Source organism: Saccoglossus kowalevskii, chromosome 18, assembly GCF_978046115.1.
Source record: "Saccoglossus kowalevskii chromosome 18, keSacKowa6.1, whole genome shotgun sequence".
Lineage (NCBI taxonomy): Eukaryota > Metazoa > Hemichordata > Enteropneusta > Harrimaniidae > Saccoglossus > Saccoglossus kowalevskii.
This window is the reverse complement of record NC_140658.1, coordinates 25,250,808-25,256,807: the sequence shown is the minus strand read 5'-3', so window position 1 is coordinate 25,256,807 and position 6,000 is coordinate 25,250,808.

The window sequence follows — 6,000 nt, the reverse complement described above, 5'->3', positions numbered from 1 at the left end:
TTGCAATTATTTCACACTAATTTAAACTAATATTCCCTACCTTCATCAATATATCTTATTGTTAATAGACAAAATAAAATGCTGCTTCCAATATTTTGCAGCTCAACTCTGATAATACAAATTTCCATCACTGTTATCGTCCATTGAGTGTACTATTGAATCCATCAACGCTCAGCAATGGTCTGCAAAAAAAATGTCATATTTTTTAACATTGAGCAACACCCCATAACTGATAAAAATAAGGCTTTTGTCTTGTCTCTTGAAATTGATGGGACGGTATTGTATTTGAAAAAAAGTTGCAGCTGTCATTTTGTTCCATTGTTTCAATGCAATTCCTTGACATGACAAAGTAAGGCAATACATTAATCACGTTTTGGTGTTGCTGCATCTATATATCTTCATTTTTGAAAGCGCTGCTTTATTGTTTTTTTTTGCAATTTCTGGCCATCGATCATTATTGTTGGTTGCCATGTGACAGTTTAGGAGTTATCATCATCATAATTATTATTTTAATGATTATGCATGAATCGATTGCTTAGTCACACTATATATTCCCTCATTTCTCCAAAATTTACAAGCATTGATTTGTTATGCGTGATTGATGAAAATTTTCATTTATGGATGTGGATGGAAATATTATTGAGGGTGGGTCATTATTTCCCAACTAAACATTGGGGATAGTCGGATATTTTTCGCTTCTGTGGTAAGCGAAGAGCCATATAATTTTGATCACAGGATTTCTCAATTATGCAATAAATAAAAGTAATACAATTGATTTTGAGTAAAACATGCCCTGGCTCGAACCCGTTGTTTGCTTACATTATATTACATTATCGTGATAGTCGCCTTCTAATGTATTTTATATTGAATGGCCTAGTTATTTAAATCATATCAAAGCTTTTATTTAGATGGGATAACTTCATGTGCGTCAGCTTATAATGAAAGCATATTTGAGAAATTTGTAGAGTCACACTTATACATAGCATGACTTATCATCAATGAGCCGAGTCATAGCAACTCAGTAAGATAATCAAATTTAGGATATTGACTCCAAATCGACTAAAATTGTATTCGCCGTCATCGATTATTGAGTCACCACTCGTAATGACGGCGGATTCACTTATTAGGCATTCAGCGTCATATGAAGTTAATGATAAATATATAATATTTATTATATCTGTTGAAATGATTTCCAGAATCAGTGTGAATTAGTGAATCAGTTTAGAACTATTATTTAATTGTTGACGAAAATATAAAAATCATACTCATGAAATATTTAATAAGTCCCAGAAATTTTGTGTTCTCTATTTATCACTGTGACGTTCTAAACTTTATATAATATCTTGGACACATTAAACAACTTAGGATGTGACGAAGAGTATATATCAATTGTACTGCAACAACAACCTACTGCCTACATCCTCATCAACAACGGATACAAACTGCTTGTCTCAAAATGCAATCATTCGATATGCACTAGACGTAATCTCTGTATTAAAGGTGACGTTTTACTTTTAACTCCCGAAACTTATATGATAATACACACGTTGCGTAACCCGAGAATAGAATATTAATCAGCTGTTGCTGTTTTATTTGGTTTATTTATATATCAAAATTCAATGTTCCACCATGTATGTTGTATGACATTTTCATCACTCCTGCAACATTAAGCATTAGACATACTATTAATATGTATGGCAACATAATAAACATTGAAGGAATATATATTTACAAAATATATTGGATCGATGGGTCAGCAGATAATTTTATTATTTCAGAAATCCGGGAATTGTTGTTTATTATGCTTCGCCTTAACTAATCTAGTATATGTAGCAGTGTCGTGTATAACACACCACAGTGTACTTGGATTACTATATGTTGACAAAAATACAGATATATAGAACCTTCCGAGGACATACACATCTTCCGAGGACCTTTTTCATAGTCCTCGGAAAACATAATTTAAATTAATAGTTAATTCGATTATTAATACGTTTTGCGTAGCTTAGGTTTAGTATCGAGGGAAGGTATGGTTCAGTTTATATTTATATTAATACAATTGTACCATACCTTCCCCTGATACTAAACCTAAGCTTCGCAAACATTTCTATGTTCAGTCACGGGAAATTCAACTCTTGTTTAATTAAACTTAATTAAAATGCAATTCTCCATTGTATTGCATTGTAATTGAGTTTAATTAAACTCCAATTAAAACGCAACCCTATATAGGAGCGCGTTTTAATCGAGTTTATATCGCAACTATATTAAAAGTTAATTCAACTATATTAAAAGTTAATCCAATGAAGTCCTCGGAACATATAGCAATACAAGTATGTGTGTCCTTGAACCGAACCCGTACATCTACACTGTAAATCGTCGGAGCACTTTTGTGTTTTCAAACTATTTTAATTAAGACCACACTGTTTAAATTGGAAAAATGCGTATATAATTATGAAACATCTGTCTTCTCTATCAAAACCTTAGCGTTTTAGTATTTTTGGAAAAAGTGTTAGAGTAGTTAAAACACATTTTGATGAACATTAATCGCATTGTAAACAAACACAAATACACTGAGTGTTTGACGGGAACATAAATGTGTCATTAAAGACTTTTTGATAGCACATTTATAGAATAATGAAACCAATGTTATGACAGCAGTACTACCAACAAGGGAAACAAACTATAGACCATTACGGTATATATACCATGAAATGGCATTGACATTGCATTATCCAAAGAATAATGTTATGTATTAGGCTATCACGACTTTATCAAATTCAAATACTTCAACTGTAAATCAGGACACTTGTCGAATTTCTTTGTTGCCCAATGGAGTTCGATATTCTGCATTTGGTCAATGGTGTCGGTGGTTCGCATTCACACATGTGATTTAAACACATTTCTCGAAATCTGCTCAATTAGTAGGACTTTTGAAAACACAATCGCCAACGATGTTTCAATATAAAATACCAGACCATAAATGATTCAGAAGTTCTAAATTAAATTTGGGTTCATGGGAGTAACTGAAGAGCTTCAGATAACAAACACACATGTAACGTTTCAACCTGGAGCACCCATCATTGCATAACTCCGAAAGTGTTTATGCGGAGCCTTAATGTTGAAAGTCGTATATGGTTATTTCTACACAGATTCTAAAATCTTAGTCTCTAATAATATAAAGAATGAACACAATTTGCGTGTTCAATACACCGGATAACGTATTTCGAGTACAGGTGGCATGCTCGTTAAAGAAGCAACGATTGCCTTTTAGATTTACTGGGAAAGATGGGAACCAGAAGATATACTAAATAAAATTGATGGTATGGTGATTTTGTTATTCAATTAGAAAACTATGATGGAAAATGGAAATGGTAAAGCCAAATTTAACTCAAATTCATGCATTTACAGGACCAGAGATTTGCATGATTCTTATTTTTTTCGTCGACATACCTAGGAGTCATGACCTGAGTTACCAAACACAATTATACTGTAAATTGACTAATTTTTACTGGGTTTAAATTTCACTGATTTGCCATTTCAGGCATACTCTTTGGGTTTTAAATTCACGGTTTTATCATTTAGATAATGTGTTCTATGCTAAATCTTACATATTCACTGGGTTTTAATTTAGTGCATTTTCCAGTCAGCGAAATAAGCCAAATTAAAACCCAGTGAATAATTAACCCCTTCACAGTAGAACATTATTCAACAGGAAAAGCTGTTCTATTCAGTTTTATAACGTTATTCAAATTTGAATCAAAATCATGGAATATATATATGATATTCAACATACAATAATGTTGCTTTCAACATTTTCTCTATCATTGGATAAATTACTCAAGACAATACTACCCAAACTATGTCCAAACGAATAATTTAGGGATAAAACAAATGTTTATCCTGATGATATATTTTACATGTATAAAATTTAATAATCAAACATTCGCTGATTGGATGATATATGTAGAATTATAAACATTCTATATCACGAACGAGACGAACATATGAATTCCCTATTTTGCATTTCAATTTTGGTAAACGTGCTTTTTTATGGTTGAATTCGCAATTGCAAACAGTAACGTATTCTTATACTTTTGCTTCAAATAATCTTATGACAAATATAATGCATTATATTGTATCTCTGACCGGTGTATGCCAAACAAATTATTTTACTTTTGTTACTTTATAACGTCGGGCAACTGATTTTCTGCGCTCCGGTACAAACGCCCAAATTCAATCATTTTTACTGTTTTTTCATGCCTTAAAATCGATTTCACTGGTCACATTCAAATGTACATATCACAATATCTATTTACGAAATCCGCACAATACTTCTAAATCAATACGAATTCAGAAAATATCAGTGAACTGAATGCTAGAAGCTCTAACAATGTTTATGTTATTATTTTGGTTGCGTGGATGTATATGGAATATTAGTTACTGTATGTATACGTATTGTCGTACGTGTATCATCTTTGATTGTAAATAACGCTGTATTGGTTCGTGGATGTTATTGTCACAGCTCCTATACACGTTTTTGTCACATCTCCGTCGCATAAATATCTAGAGATAATATACATGTTTCCATGCAAGCATATCAGTTCCTTCAATCCTCGTGATTTTATCATGTAAAATGATATCCACAAGACTATCAGACTAACAGCAAACAACTAGGGGCAGCATAATTTAATCAGGAACATGACTTCTAGCACATTATCAGGACAATCTCGCTTCGAAAGTTTAATTAAACGGATATTAGAATATTCGATGTTGCCAATATAATATCGGTATCAGCACATACCGGGTAAGCAGAAGAGAAAAGAGAAAATTAACCATATTGCGTTATCATACTTGATTCTAAATCAACGAGTAGTGGGCATAGCGTATTTTTATTCAAGCATAGAGTATCACATTGCTACCTGTAACTAATATATTTAACCTCGTTACTTATTGAAATTTAATTAAATCTTGTCGATATATAAACCCATGGAGTGTTATATAAACATCGAACAAAACGACCACTACTGTATTTATCTCTAATTCATATATTTTAATCAATTCGTTGCACATACCAGCGCAACGTCACTATGGTTAGTTTATTAAAACATGGTTACAATGTGCTACGCTGAAATACAACAAGTCACTCTGGTATACTCACTGTATCCTAGATATTACAACGTTGAAAATAATTTCATGCTCGATTGTTACCTCGTAAGTTTTCGCACATTTTCATCATTTCAACTAAGCCAAGCCCCATTCATCGTTACGGGGATTACATAACCGTGGAATAAATACGAGACCAAATGGCTCAATTCTGTGTGTAGACTGTAGATGTACAGTTGTATGTAAATTGAGTCACTAATGTGGAAACAATATAGTATACTAGCATACAAAGTTGGATGTGATCAAATACAGAAAGTACACTGAAATAAAACGTAACAGGAGAATTTTTGTAAGGTATATATTCATCAATTAAAAACAACCAAGCATTGTACGAGTGTTTGACATGATACTGCAGCATTGCTAATCATCGATTAGGTAAATGCATATATCATGTCTATTCCCCAATTACTGTATTGTGTGTACCATAGTGCATCACCCACGTAATCAAACATTCAAACTGTCTGTTGCAATGTAAGTATTCCTAATTTCTTCCTAATAGTTAAACTGACACGATATTATGAGTACCGAGGTATGAGATCACACAAGACCCCCCCCCACCCTGAAGTGCAATGCTGTCTGCAGTATTGGTAGCTCATTTGAAAAGCATTCAGTATCGATTTTGTTTTTTGTAACGGCGTTTCTTTGTTAATAGTGCACGTTATCAACATATTAGCTACATCATGTGACCAACCACTGATCTTACTTATCCAGGCTGTATATAGATTAATATCACGATTGTCATTTCATTATATAATGCCAACGACCACGCACGAATGAAATACAATGCGCAAGATAAAACATTTTGTCACGAGGTCACGGGGTCAAATATTAACCAAA